The sequence below is a fragment of the Diadema antillarum genome, unplaced genomic scaffold (assembly GCF_040938485.1).
Source record: "Diadema antillarum isolate AM-2024a unplaced genomic scaffold, OU_Dant_1.0 seq00001794_RagTag, whole genome shotgun sequence".
NCBI lineage: Eukaryota > Metazoa > Echinodermata > Echinoidea > Diadematoida > Diadematidae > Diadema > Diadema antillarum.
In genome coordinates, this window is record NW_027272472.1 from 854318 (window position 1) to 870458 (window position 16141).

Here is a 16141-nt window from a genome sequence, read left to right on the forward strand (position 1 = left end):
AAAAGACAAATTGTTTATTGGGCATGGCCAGGCCCAGAACAGACAAATTCAATAAACTAGACTCTGCATCAAGTAGGAACTAGCAAGTATGAAAAAGAGAGAGAGAGAGTAACATCAGGGAAAAACAAAACAAAACAAGTGAGCTACTGTGGATTTATGCACTTTGAAACATCAGCCAGTTGAAGTTCACGATGGCAAATATTTTGTTTCCGTTGTAGAATTACATTCCGTGGACAGCCGAGATCAATTTTGATTGTAACCGTAACCTCATCAATTTCCGATAAACGAGCCAGAATTGCCAGTTTAGGGCCAAAAGGAGATCTCACATAGCTTGTTTGCCTTTTGCTTTTGATTAAGTCTCACATTTTGCATCCATGGACAAGGACACTGTGGAAGAAAAATATTTGATTGTTGACGCGTTAACAAAAGCTGTCTGATAATGGAAGAATTGACGTAAATTGATCTCCCTCAAAAAAAAAAGGGAAAAAAAAACAACAGCAGCAACACAAAGATTAGAGAAAATTAATCTAAAATATGGGGTGGGGGATGGGGGATAAAAGTGATATTGTGGCCACACTTTTATACAAGCTAATCTATCAACTTTTCATCACATTTCCATTGTCTGAAAAAAGAATCAAAAGGTTTACAGAGTATTCTTTGTACTATAACAATTTTGTTGTTAATAACATTTTGCTTTACAAGGAAACTCTACAATTCAACGACACAAAAACTGAAAAACCATTGCATCTACTGCCAATGCCGATCTTGTAAACAGCATATAAATATTCTGATGGCCGAAAAGGCATAATTTTGGGGGAAAACATTTTTCATACTTTTCTCGCAATAGACGTACGTTAAAATGAAATTTGAGACAAACAGCATTTTCCATGAATCCTGCAGTATTTTTGGCAAAGAAAAGAAGAAGAAGTGTAAAATACTGCCAGCAGGTAATAGTTCACATCCTGCATGCCCATATAAAAAGACTGTTTGTGTAAATATAAAAGTGGGAATATACTCAGTCTTTTCACAACAAAAAGCTGTTTTTTATAACTATATACCTTCTCTTCAAGAAAGGGACCAAAATGAGGCAGGTCCTTTCTGAATGGATATAAACCCTTGCTCTGAAGTGTTCTCTGACAAGCCTAAAGCCTGTAGGCAAATATTTGTGAAGGGCCTGTTTATTAGTTGTTCTTTACTTGTAGATTGTACACCTTCTGGAGGCAAGGCAAATAAAGTCTTGCCCCTATTTGAACGAACAACCCTGAGTCACCAGCCATCAGGCAGACATAAAACTACACAAAACAAGACAAAACAAAACAAAACAAAAATACATGACAGAATAGGATAGAGACTCTTCCCAAATGGGAACAAAAGGCTGAATATGCAATTCAGACAAAACAACAAAAAGCCCTTTAATACATGTCACTTGATACTGATTTTAAACTGAAGGGGCCTATAGGCATGACATGATGTATCCAAGATGGAATGTAGGTACCCTGTTTTCTGCTCTACTTAGAGAATATGGCAAAATATATGTCAATATAAATCATACATTCACTGTAGAGCAAGCTATTTAGATTTCATGATTAGTTCACCTTTTTTTTTCTTGGAGACACTGAAATATATAGTAAACTCTGAAGTCAATCTGTGAAGTGCATGTTAACGGGAGCATCTTGATCTGTATCCATAGTAATCTATGTGAAAACTGTCTGCAAATGTTTCCACATTACATGACACCTTTCATATAAAAGACAGAGGAACAACAGTCTTTCAAACAGAGGCATATGTTTGTCAATTGAGCACTAGACATGATAGACATCACTATCCCATGGAAAAATGTTACAAAACTTCAGGTAAATGGGAAGACAAATGCCTTTTAAAGCTTTCCCAATTTGTTAAAATCTATTCAGAGTGAACAAGATTTCAGCTGTCCATGTTTCTTTCCAGCATGACAATCTTGACAAATCCTGCAAATTATAAAACAAGTAACACTTAGCTCTCTGCACAAGCACATTGCCTTGCATCTGAACCGCTGTAGTGACAGCATACATGCTGGTACAAGTGTATCTACAAACTGTTATTAAGCCCAAAACAAACTTGTCTAGATCATGGTAACATGACTGCACTAAGTATTCAACAATCAACACTGCTTTCTTTACATTTATTTACTGCAGAATTGGACTTGAAGTTAGAAGTCTTTTACAAAAAAATTAAAATGTGACAGTTCTGCAATTTTGCAACATTTCTGCATAGGATAAAGGGCCTCGTCGTAATTCTATAAATCTTTACTTTTGCAAACAACTAGTTTTGCCCACTATGCTCCCCAGATTTCCAGTTCATTCTTATCTTTCCTTGTTTGCTGATATACATGATAACGGTAAAAATAGTAGTAAAAAGAACACATTCAATTTGCATTTCTGGCATCAATGTAACGAAAGATGATGAGCAAAGTTCAAAGTATCGATAAATGTATGCACAAACAAGAACAGACAGAACACTGATCTCTAACCTCTGATGGCAATATCATCACTGAATTGCTGAATGAGCAGCACACAAGGAGAGTAATATAGAATACTTGACAGACTTGTGAAATTTTCCTTAACATACAGTGAAAGACATAAAGATGAAAACGCTCCTCTAGAGAGATTGAAAGCAAACGGCTTTCAAGGATTTTCATTCAGAAATAACACCACTAAAAGATCAAGTTTTTACCTTGATAGAGATGGGCAGAAGGTGACACACAATGATCCGCTTTCCACAACACTCAGATCAGCTCCACTAATTAGAGACGTCTTCACCTTGTAAACCCCCTCAAAAGAGTCCGGCCCACTCACCATGTACCCACCTCTGACAAAAAAAAAAGCACCTTCTACCAGAGAAGAGACCACAAGAGTTCCTTCCTCCACTACCCAGAGCTGGTCACACATGTACTCATGGTACTCAATCTTCCAACCCTGTACCTTCCCCTCACCGGCTCCCTCGATTCACGCAGAGTGCGAGAGGAGAGTACGGGAGCATAGAGGTGAAAAAAAGGGTGACGGGGAGAAAAAAGAAAAACCCATATACCAGGCATGTTCAGGCCAAAATATGAGGAGTGTATTTGTGGTAAACCCTACACTATCATTGTGTGTTTGTGTATGTATGTGTGTGTGTGTGTGTGTGTGTGTGTGTGTGTGTGTGTGTGTGTGTGTGTGTGTGTGTGTGTGTATGTGGGACGTCATGTCACCAAGCAAGCAATCAGCCGAGCTTGAAACAGGCCGATCAGAGAGGGCCAAAAATGCAGGAGAAGACTACAGTCAGGAAAGTGAGTGAGTATGCAAATGAGAAAGGACGAGCTAAGCTATTAGGTCTATATACACATACACACACAAGTTTATGTGAACACACAAACAGACTGGGGCAGGAGGTGTGTGTAAGTGCGTGTAGTACATGAATCTGTGTGTGTTACTGGGCCAATGTGTGTGTGTGTGTGTGTGTGTGTGTGTGTGTCTGTGTGTGTGTATGCTCGAGCTAGGTACATGTACAATTTCAGGGGCTCTAATTTGAATAATCAGATTATTTTTGTAGGGGTGGCTAAATGCTGATTGGCGATAAGGAGGATGAATTCCATAAATTAGTGACATTTTCTTTGGAGCTCTGGTTTCTGTTTTACTGTCCCACACAGTGGGGTGGTAGGGAAGGATTCCTGGCTGACGTTTCCATAGAGAATAATGGTTGGAGTTATGATGGGATGGTTTCAGCTTCTCATCCTGTGCTCTTCTGCTGGAACGAGAATGACATAAATAGCTTCCTCTCACTTTTTTATTTCTCTTTCTTTTCTGAAAAATTGCTTCAGCAGAAGAGAAAAGAGTTATTACCAAAAAAGCATCTCTCCACACTCTGCTGGAATGTGAAACTTATGAGGCATCTACACTTGAAATATTTGATTTTCAAGGCTTCTAATACGCTGTTAAACTTCTGGCCATAGGCTATCTCTTACTTGTAGTTACAAAATTGGAATTTGCTGGGAATGAACATTTTGTACAGTCCATGACTGTGCAGCGACAAATTTCAGCAATTGCACACTCTCTGCAATTCACCTATTTCTGGATTCACTCTAAAGAAGAATGACACCAAAATATGTATGTAAATTGATGGAATGCAGCAATATTTGTAGAACATTTCAGCAGAGTTTGAGAAAAATCAAACCATGCGCTCAAGCATCAGGATTTTCTAAATTCATGCTGCTGCCATCGCTGGATGAGAAGACTACAACATTCTCTGTCTCATGCCTCGACAACGATATGTACAGAAAATATGCAGAAAATTCAACAAATATTCACTTCTCTAGCACGATAAAAGAGCACCAGACTTGCCTCTTTCAGAAGGTAGGGAAAAACATTTTCCTTTGATATCTGTCAGTGACAAGTTGAGGGCATGTATACTTTTAATGAAAATCAAATTATGTAGAGTTCTATGTTTTCCTTGTTTTGCTTTTAGATGTGGTGTCACATACTGTAAAGTGGAATAAAAACATTGATGCTTCAGCCGAGAAAGCAAAGGCCTAAAATCGACCAGTGACCGATGGGAAATCGACAGGGAATCGCTTGGGCACTGCCAGCGCTCTACAGCCTGCTCGACTTCTCCAAAATTGTTCGATGATACCTAAATTCCTGCTGGGACCAAGCAGGCTCTGAATCGACTGTACCCCGCCCATAGTTGTAACCTTGGCCTTATCAACCAACTCTTAAAAAGAAGGACAAAAAAAAAAACAAAGAAAAAGAAAGAAAGGTCATTTGTACTGATGCATGTATGAGCAAATTGTGAATTGGTGTAGTAATCAAACTGTTTCCATAAAAATTTTACTGAGGATGTTCTTTTATGTTTAAGTTTATGTCCTTGAAGCAAGTGCACTAAAAATGATTTTGCTTCATAATTTCTTGAATATTTTTCCATTAAACAACATTTTATAACCACAACTATAACTAGAAATGTCGCTATGGCGACTGGTATGCCTCCGCCATAATGCATGATTCTCCTAATAGGTCTATAGTACATGTGGACAATGTGTGATTACATTTTCACAAAATTGGCAAAATATTAAAATGACATGTTTGTCACAAATGTATTGAATGTTTACCTTCCTTGACCTATGTTTAATTGGATGAATTGGAGAGCATGTACTTGGGGATTTAAGAACTTTAACTTGACTTTGACCATTTCATAAGTTTATGCACTGAGTAATTTTCAAGGTATGGAGAAAAAGTGCAATTTCTGTATTGAACAGTAATTTGTTATCATTTTCATCTGGCCTTTGATTTATAAGAGAAGCACTGTCAGGCAGAACATACATAAATTCAGCATGTACTAAGTTTCAAGATAACTTGAGCCACTTCCGAGATATGGAGAAAAAAGTAAGTTCAGCACTTTCACTTGATCTTTGACCTTTTGACCTTTGACCTTCTTGGCAAAAAAAAAATCCCAGAGAATCTCTATTGGGTTAGACATGCATACATCAAGTTAAAAAAAAAAAAATATCCTGCTGGCATTGCATAAATATAAGGAAAATAGTAAGATTTTGAAGTATTGCCCTTGACCTTTGACCCCTGACCTTTGACCCCATGAACCCTAAATTCCCTAGATAACCACTGCCAGTCAGTAGATGCATATACACTATGTTCCATGAAGATACCTTGAACAATTTCCAAGATACAGAGAAAAAAGTGAAATTTTAACATTTTACTTGACCTTTTGACCTTTGACCTTTTGACCTCATGACCCCAAACTTTCACCAGAGAATCTTAATTGGGTAGTACATGTATACACTAAGTTTCAAGAAAATATCTTCAGGCATTGCATAGATATGGGGGAAATTATAAAATTTTAAGCATTTGACCTTGACCTTTTGACCTTTGACCTTGAGCATGTGCACCCAAAAGTTGATAGGCACAACTTCACCCCCTAATACACATACATGCCAAGTTTCATTAGGATACCTCAAAAGGTTTTGGTAGTTACCCTGTCCACAAAATTCATTACGGACGGACGGAAGGACGGACGGAAGGACGGACGGACGGACGGACGGAAGGATGGACGGACGGACGGACGGACGGACGGACGGACGGACAACCCGAAAACATAATGCCTCCGGCACCACTTCGTGGCGGAGACATAAAAACTGTACACCAGATATGTTACTTTTGTACTTATACTGGGCCCTGTTTCATAAAGCTGTTAGTAAAGTTCCAAAGACTTTAAAAACCACTGGTGATCAGTTCTGATGTGCTATACTTATCAGAATTTCCATAATTCAGCACAAGATCTGATCACCAGTTATTCTCAAGTCGTTCGTGACTTTACGAACAGCTTTAAAGAAAGGAACAACTTGGAAGAAGACAAGAGATAGAAGGGGAGAGGAAACATGAATATTAAAGGCATTATTTACCATTTGCAGATGAAATAAAAACCAAGCTTTAGTGCTTCAAAATAGTTCTAAAATGTGAGCTGGGGATAAAAACAACCAATGTAAAAATTTCAATCAGTAAAATCAATGTTAAGTAATATCAATTATACAAAATGTGAACAATAGCAAAAAAAAAAATGTTTCTAGACTATTAAAACCATCTACAGTTATGGTTTTGTGGGAAAAATAGTGATATCTCCCTGTATTTTAGGCTTTATGACAAAATTCTTATATGGTAGGATGTTTTGGGATACAACTGATCTACACAATATACACATCAAATGTGATACCTCAAACATTTTTAAATCAACGCTCCCAATGGTAAAAAGAACCTTATAACGTTAAGAGTAAGGAAGAATTTAGGCTTACAGGATGACTTCTAACAGTGCAATGAAAATACTCTTAAATATTCTGAGAATTTCAGCGGTTGAAAGTTAGTATTGGTAGTGCATGGCAGGTTGGTCGTGCTATGTCTTGGCTTAGCTCACTCCTTCTTCTCTCTCAGTATCAAGACATCCCGTCTAGTTTTCTATTTTTTCTTCTCTTCCTCTCTCTCTCTCTCTCTCTTTGTCTGCCAGCACTATCTTTTTCATTCCACCTGGACCATTGCAATCTCACTGTGACCTGCAAGAGTGCAAGAAACGTACGTAGGCATACTCATGCAGAAAAAAAAAGAGCACAAAAATATAAAGTTAAATCTAATAATCGGCAGGAATCTGGCCCGTTAAGCCAAGAAAAAGTCCATTTGTGGACCAGCAGCCGCATTTAATGAAATTTGTAACATCTTAAAATTTTGGCTTGCATGTTTAGGAAGAGAAAGAGAGAGAGAGGGATGAAGATGGGACGGCAGGAAAAAAAAGGAAGTAAAATATTTCATGGAAGAAAATGATTGTATCAACCTGCCTTCCACATTTCTTCGGGTCTCCTAAAAGCTGGAATTTATTCCATTAGAGGGATGAAATAAAATAACAGATTTTACTTCTTCTACTTGATCGCGCCTGCGAAGGTTTTGTTTCCTTTTCTTCACGGTAAGTATTTTTCTTAACCTCCTTTTCTCTTTTCGACCTTTGAAGGTATCAAATTTGTGCATCAGGAAATTCAATTATTCCCTACATGGACTCAATCTCCTCTTGAACATTACACGGGCTCTCCTTTAGAGAACAGGCCCTGCTCTCTTCGGTTTGTTTCAAAATGCACATGGCACAATTTTTTTTAAAGGGCCTGATAATAATGTCAAAATTGTGTTATAATGAAGGTTTAGCTTCGATGTTGTTTTACTAATTATGCATGCATTTAGACATGTAGATGTCTTGGTAGCATCAAATGAAATTGATTCTATTACTTTTGGGCTAAATTGTCTCCTATTATCCAAATTAATGTCCGTCTTGTCCTTGGTAGAAGCCCGGGAAAATCTTTGTTTTAATCACCAGCGTGAAGCATTCTTGAGGCTGGACTAATTTAATATCGCAATGTGGAGAAGCTCAATTTGGTAATCATCGTCCCTGATACCTTTTCCATTTGGGAAACTTTGGTGTACTTCCTTGCACTTGTATTGTACAGCGCAAAAGTCTTGTTACCCAGAAATTGATGTTTTATTAACGAGTGCTTGGTGTGTAATGCAGAAAAAATGAACACATGAAAGGCCCGGGATGGACTACCTTTACCTGTATTGAAGGCTCAAGAGTACTTCACAAGTTTACATCCAAATTCTTCTCCTTTTCTGCTCTACCATCCTACGTTCTTTTCATTCGGACATGATAAGTGCATTATGGAACAAGTTTTATTCTGTGATTTCATGAACTTGTTTTTTTTTCACATAGCAAAAGAGTATTATTGCTCAATACTCAGCAGCCTAATGATGTTTAATCAATGAATTGCAAGAATACTGTTTGGTCATTCTCTCATTTGCTTTTAACTTGTCTTTATTTGACTATCATGCATTATGTTATCTCTCACCTCCCTGATCATACACCACACATAAAAATCCTTACTTCAAATACGCAACTAAGAAAAATCTAATGTCAAGCCAAAACTATCCAAAAAGTAATGCAGGGTTTGGATGTGTTATCCAGGTGGGAATTAATGTCTACTTAAAACTGTTGCTATGGTTACACAGTGGTTTTCTATCCATCTATTCTGAATGTGGAGGTGTGAAGAGACACAAATTTCGTTCAAACTGTCCTCTTACAGTAATAGGAAAATCCAGACCAAATATAAGTTAGTCTGATAAGAAAGAGCAAAATATTGCGAGTTCAACGGTATAAATTTGATCGAAATTGGATGAAAAATAAGGAAATTATGACATTTTGAAGTTTCGCTATCTTTGGGGGGAAACAGTTCTTGAACAGCCAATATGAATATGCAAATGGCAAAGCGAGCATGTCATTCCCTCATACACTTGCCATATAGTTTGTACATAAAATTTTTAAAAATCCAGTTTTTTTTTTTTTTTCAAACGCAATTATGCCTGAGGTTCAAATCTTTGTATGTCCAACTGATCAATATTCTGAAGTTATTCAATCAGGAATAACGTCATGTTTCAGACTTCAATGACAGAAACATTGAATTTGTCATTTTTTGTACACGATCAATGGAAAATTATGAGGGTATGACATGGTTAGCTCACTCATTTGCATACTAATCATATCCACTGTCATAACTTCCTTATATTTTACCCGATTTCAGTCCAATTTTTATCGTTGAACTCACAAAATTTCACTCTTTTTTATCAGACTAACATATTTTTGGACTGGATTTCTTCTTTAAGAAACAAATCACTCTAGACCTACATGTAGTTCTGTCTTTGTTCTCACGCAAGAAATATGATAGTATTAGTATCAATCTACATCAAAAGCTGTTGTTATCCCAAGGACAGAAAATGAGACCAAATGGGGTGTGTTGGCCAATCTGAAAGCCCACAATGATGCCACCAGTTATCCACAGATACAAAATGTATAAATATATATTATCTGATTACTTTTTCCCCCAAAATTAATGGCTTTGAATTGCAAAGGATGTTCAACTTCACTTTCCAACCGATCCCCTTTCATCCTACCCGCCATTGAGCATTGTAAGGGAACCAGCAAGAAAAATACAGACAATTTATGGCAAAATACAGACAATTTAAGCAAAAATGTTGTCAGGCATCGACTGTCACGTATTCACAATAATCAGGAAAGCCAAGTTTTGCAACAAAGTATTTAAATGTAGGCATGTTCCTACAGTAGAAAGAGTGAGATTTGGATAGTGATCCAAATCGCGATCCAAATCTCACTTTTCAGTTCACCGTTCCAACGAGGAAAAAATTCCACGGAATAATCACGAAAGAAACCTCAATGGTTTTTTAGCAGGCGTTCACATGATGGCCAAAAATCTTACTAACCCACTCAAGTGGAACGCCTACAGTAACCCCAGCCAGACTCCTAGCAGCTGGAGCTAGCCAGCATGTTGTAGCACGATTGTGTTGTGTGCGTTCATGCATCATTGCACACTTAACACAGGCTTGAATCTGAACACACACACACACACACACACACACACACACACACATCATTATTGGCAGGTGTCATATGCACTCACTGCTGACCTGAATGCGTGTGACTTGTGTGGCTCACTGCAGTAAAAAATGGACCAAAATATGGCTGCCTCAGCAATCAGCAAAGATGGCTGAATGGGCTTAAAAACATCAAAGTTCAAATCACCATTCTGATGGGGCATGACACGGAGCAATCATTGCAATTGCATGTATTTGGTGAAAATCACACAGTAAGATTTGGATCCAAATCCAACTCAGCTTTTGCGAGGCGTTCACACTGCAAAATTTGTGAGATTTATATTGTGTTCCACAAACTGATCGCCATCTTAATCTCACTCCGCACTGCCGTGTGAACACCCCTAGTGTCATGCTTTCGTAGAACTACGCTTGTATAACTATGCCATGCACAAACGTGTGCGCGCGTGCACACACACACACACAGACACACACAGACACACACAATCTCGCCATAAAGAGCTTTTAAAAGGGAAAGTACCCTCTTCCCACTCTAAGGTAAAACAAGATAGGATACTAACAGTCACCTGAGAAGAGGTCTTCAAACCTTTATGCAGGTTGATGTTAGATAACTGGCCTTTTGTCTTTAATGCAGAAGCTAAATCGTAACAATCAAATTTTAGTCCTTTCTCAGAGTTTGTAATCCTGGCTATGACTCACACAGCAGGGAGTATTATGAATGGGATTCGTAATGAAATTTCTTTGCACATTTAGTGCATGGAATTAATAGATAGTTTGAGCGAATTGATGGTGGTACACCCTCACTATTTTTCATGTACATTATATGAAATTCGGAAAAATAATTATTTCTAGCTAATACAGGTAAAAGCATGTTCTCATACCAAGATACCGTACTGTATCAGAATTAACATAATTTGTTCTTTTTTATTTTGGGTGGTTTTAAGGCAAGTTTTACATTTAGGTAAACATCTGAAATACTAGATTTTTGTCATTTCTGCATATGAAGTGAATACAAAATTGTGAGAGCATGACATCATCAACTTGGTCATTTGAATATTCATACAGAATGTCAAGAAATGTTTTCCAAAAAATAGGTGGATTTTCAAAATGTCATTTTTTCCTTATTTCTAATCCAATTTTTGTAATTTTTGTATCATTCTGTAGGGGGTATCTTTATCTTTCTTTTGAAATTTATTCATTTTTGGGGTGGAATTTCTCTTTGAATATGCACATGTTAGTGTGCCATCATTATTGGATCTATTGACATATATGCAATGTCACAAGCATTTATGATATCGTATTCTGCATAAATCTTGGACTAACTATGAAATATCTTTGTAGATTTTGGCAAGTATGTCTGATCAAAGAGGTTCAAGATTTGTCAGGGAAAGGTGTCATGATCATTGTAGTGAATACAGAGAGTAAAGGATTCTTAATTTGAGTTTCCCATGTTGGGGTCAAAAGATGCCACATCTTCAGCTCAGCTCATAAGGACAAGGTCTTTTTGCCCAGAGAAATGTCGGGCCGTGTCCTTTGCACGTTATGACAATGTAAATAAATTTTTGTGATGCTTTAAAACCCTACTGTCTTGAGCAGTGAGGAAGAGAGAGAGAAAATAAGAAGAGTCATATTATCTGCATTACAGTCTGGTGGTATGGATATTAGGTTCCATCGACCTTTTGAGAGTTTGAGCAAAATGCGATCATAGCCCTCAATTCTTCCTTCAACATAGATCGCGCAGGGCAGCTTTTATTGCAGTCATGAAGTTTACTACAGTGCGTAACAAACAACGTGGATTTCTTGAGAAAATGCTTTCAGATAGCAGATCTTGGGTTAAAAACAAACAAACAAACAAACAAGAAAAAAAAATATAAGGTCACACTCAGTGATATTGACCAGAGACAAAAATCTAGGACAATTTTCACACGAGACAAAAAAACCTTAGATGCAATGCTGCATTACTATTTAATACCGATACAAATTATAGGCTGCATTTATCTAACTTGAGATAGAGAATCACATTTCAATTCGCGTTTGGAATAGTGTTTGCAAACGTGGTTTGAAACGCTATTCTGGTGGTCCCGCGTTTGCATCATGCAATCGCGATTCAAGTGTTGTCACTGCGCAGCTACTTTACGCCGTTCAACTCGGGAAGTAAAGGTCTACTGCGCACCAGCACACATGCCTCATCAATCACACACAAATAATGGGTAGAGAGCATAAACGGAAACAGCTGGGATTTGACCTTGAGATATAAACACATTTCAAAACGGCATTGCGTTTACCTACTCACAGAGCAGCGATCATTTCTCAAACGTGTTTCACAACGGCCGTTTCTAAACATGTTTGAAAACACGGTTGCGTTTATCTAACCCCTGAAAATGTCTCAAACGCATTTAGGATCGTGATTCTGCCTCAGAAGATTTTAAAATAAACGCAGCCATAGTCCACACACATGACCAATGAAAACTTTGTGGATTCTGTCATTTTGAATTTCAGAGCCGAAGAAAGGAGGTGTGGCTTCTTTCTGGGTACCCATCAAGCACTCTTGAATGGAGCTTGCGACGCCTTACGAGCGGTAAATTTGAATTTTTCTTTTTGCTGTTTGGCAGGACTTACTAGTCCAGTCGTTGTACATACAAGTAGACTCTAACTTTACTAATGGCAGTATTTCTTCTTGTGTTCATCCTTTCTTTTGTGAAGCGGCACATGTCAAGTAAAAAGGCTTCCAAGCATAAATTTAATGTTCATACACATTGTATTAAAATCTGATACCAAAAGTCAAGATGGACCTCCTACACTCATGATACAACACAGCTGCACAGCTTCACATGCAGTGTGTATGCATTTGCGGTGCATGCTTTTTTTTTCGGCGGAAGTGGCTGACAGGTCACCAAAAGTTCTGCCCCCCTACATCGTGATATGGGGGTCAATCTGGGCACACGACTGTTTCATTCCGTAATTGAAGAAAATTGTCACCGGAACACACCTCCCGACCATCATCTGAATTGCGCAATTCAAATCATGCTCCGTGATTCTAGTTTGTGCGCATAGCATGCACCCAAAACGTGTCATTAGAACGATGATTCTAGTGATTGATCACTGAAATCAAAGAAAGCACTCTTAGCTTGTGAGCAAACGGTCTTTCAGTCTCAGCCGACAAACTTGAAATCAAGATCCATACCTTGACCTACCTGAACATACTCACAATCAAAAATACGCAAACTAGTATGTTTCATAAACACAAAAAATCATAACTATTATGTAAAGTTGATAGTATGAAGATACTGGCACCCTGCACAATTGTATCATAAAAGCAATTAGTGGAGTCTAGTGAATGTAATCTGAACAGATACTACATGTATGTGTACCCTTATAAAATTTATGAAGTTCTGAACAGCCACACAATTTGATAAATAATACAGGCTACCGGAAAAGCAACAGTCTACACACATGAATATGATTTTCATGCAGACTTCCGGCAAATTTCTAATGAAGGGGATTTACATAAAAACCATTCTCAGTTTGGCAACCAGCATGATTTAGCATATATATGTACCTATATATTTCCATTAGTAAAGAATAGTTATCTCCGAATTGTTTTATGGTATGTTTTAGACAATGTTTAGGATGTTTTACATTTTTCAGATGTTTCTCCGATTCTTTATCATAAACCTCTATCAAAATATGAGAATGTATTTTTTGCCTCTCTTCAAACATGTGTCTTGTAAGTCACTACCTCGAGACTAGTGTGCATGTCCGATTTCATTTGCATCTAAAAAAAAATGGGGAAGTTATTTACTGAGCAAGATAATTCCCTGATGTTTTTGCTACAATGCTGTTACCATGGCAACATATACTTTTGGCACTCTCTACACATGTCTTGTATATCAATACCTCAAAGCCAACACATTTGCCAAATATCAAATGATTTGCTGAAAAACTGTGTAAGTTGTTTGCTGTGCATATCTTTCTGATCCTATTTTTTTTTTTGGGGGGGGGGGTGCTGTTACAATGATTATGGCCTTTGCTTGGAAGAAAATAAATAAATGTAAATTCCACTACTCTTACAAATTTGTTCTGGACAACTATGAACCCCAGTCATCATGTGCGCCATTCTTCTTAAGAGTCCAAATCTGCAAGGCTTTTACCGGATTTGGGGGGACATAATGCCCTGTTACCATGGCAATGCACTTTCTAGTACTCTTGAAAAATGTGTCTTGCTCAACTTTACATGAAGTTTTTCATGAATGTCAGCCAGTTTCCTTGTGAATCACTGAAAAGCCGAGAGAAGTAGTTTGATTTGCAAGTCCTTCACCTGATATGGAGCCATATGATGTGCTGTTACCATGGCAATGCACTTCCCACAAGGGAGTCTTGCAGAACTTTACATCAAGTTTTTCAGAAATGCCAATTTTTTTGTGAACCACTGAAAAACTGGAGAAGCAGTTTGATCAGTAAGTCTTTATCTGATTTGGAGGATGTAATGTGCTGTACAATGGCAATGCACTTTTCGCTAAAGTAGAACTGTTGAAAAATGTGTCTTGCACAACTTTACTTTGGTTCAACATGCCTGCCAAATTTTGTTTGAATAGTTGAAAACTGGAGTAGTTCTGCAAGCCCTTTACCTGATTTTGAGGAAACAATGTGTTGTTACTATGGCAATGCACTTTCCACTACTGTTGAAAAATGTGTCTTGCACAATTTCACACTGAGGTCAACATGTGCATGGAATGTTGGAATCCCTTGGAAGCTGGAGGAGTAGCTTGATCTGCAACATTTACAACAGACCTCCAACCCAACCAAAACTCAAAAATTAATAATTTTTGAACATACTGTCCAATTTTCCTTACACTTCACTGATGTCTTCAGCTGATATTACTGCACTGACTGAATTCATATGTTTGGGACAAGTTTCCCTTTAAATACATCTCAAAACTCAAGATTTGACTTTCATCAATCAATGCAAGGCACCTAATCTCTCTTCTTGAGGGATAGTGAAAACAGAAATTAGTAAGCAAATCACACAACATACACAAAGCCAGAATGCCAAAAAATGATGCAAGTAATTCTTACCAGTGGAGTTCCTGAACATGTCCTGATTGCCACGAAGCCATACCGTTTCACCCTGTCTCACATCTGAAAAAACAAATATGTACAAGGATACTTGATTACGGATCTTAACGATTGCTGCAAATTCACATTAGACAGAAAGCTTGAGCAGAAAACAAAAATTTCAGACACAAAACATGGACGTTATCGCCCCGTACAGCAGTGCACGAGAGCAAAAGTGCAAAGAACGGCACGTTTCAGAGCGAGTCATATATTAACATAGCAACAAGCATCGAGTGCATTCCGACAGACTTGTGGTACACATAATAATAATTGATGGTATGGGAAGTGGAGCATATTGTGTCATAATCCATAAAACAACTAAGATAAGACCAAATCAGATGCTAATAATTCACTATTTCAAAGCAAAAAAGCCAAGTCTAAAGGGTTGACACAGTAAACATAAGAGGCCAAAGTACAACACTTGTGAGGAGCAATAGATTATTGGTAGAAAGAAAAAAAAAAAAAACCTTTTTTTTTTCTGCACAAAATTTTTCAAAATGTTTTTGAGATAATGCAACCTTTGAAACGAGACAAATTAAAGGCGATGCATATTTCGCATCACAATGGTAGCTAATATTACCTGACTAGGTCAAACAGTCCTATGCACTTTCATGCATACACATTATGCATTGTTGTGCAAAGTGATTCAAATAGCCTCCACAACAAGGGTGTCAATTAACATTTCTCATGAAATTCTATAGAATGTAGTTCACTATCATCACACACACACACACACACACCAAAACTGGATTTGAACGTCATCCCAGTCTATCTAAGCTTCATCTGAAATGTCCCACAATCACAAAAAAAGAAGCCCCATCACTGTTTTATTTCTACAACACTCAAATGGTATGGAAGGTGATTAATACCCGTCTTCAGAGATGTCTTATAAGACGATGGTCAGGTTACCATGGCAACACACTTTCCACCACCCTTGCAAAGGTTGTCTTTCACGTCAACACTTCTAGACTAGACTACAAAACTGTGTTTGAATAGCTTCTAACCTTAGAAGTGTTTTTTTTTCTTCCCTGAAAGGTTTGCCTATATTTTGCCCAAATATGTTTACCATGGAA

At 37.7% G+C, this 16141-nt stretch overlaps 1 pseudogene; it reads right to left on the minus strand.

Moving 5' to 3' along the window:
• The window catches only part of LOC139712347 (uncharacterized), a 149080-nt pseudogene that overhangs the window by 62413 nt on the left and 70526 nt on the right, over positions 1-16141 (minus strand).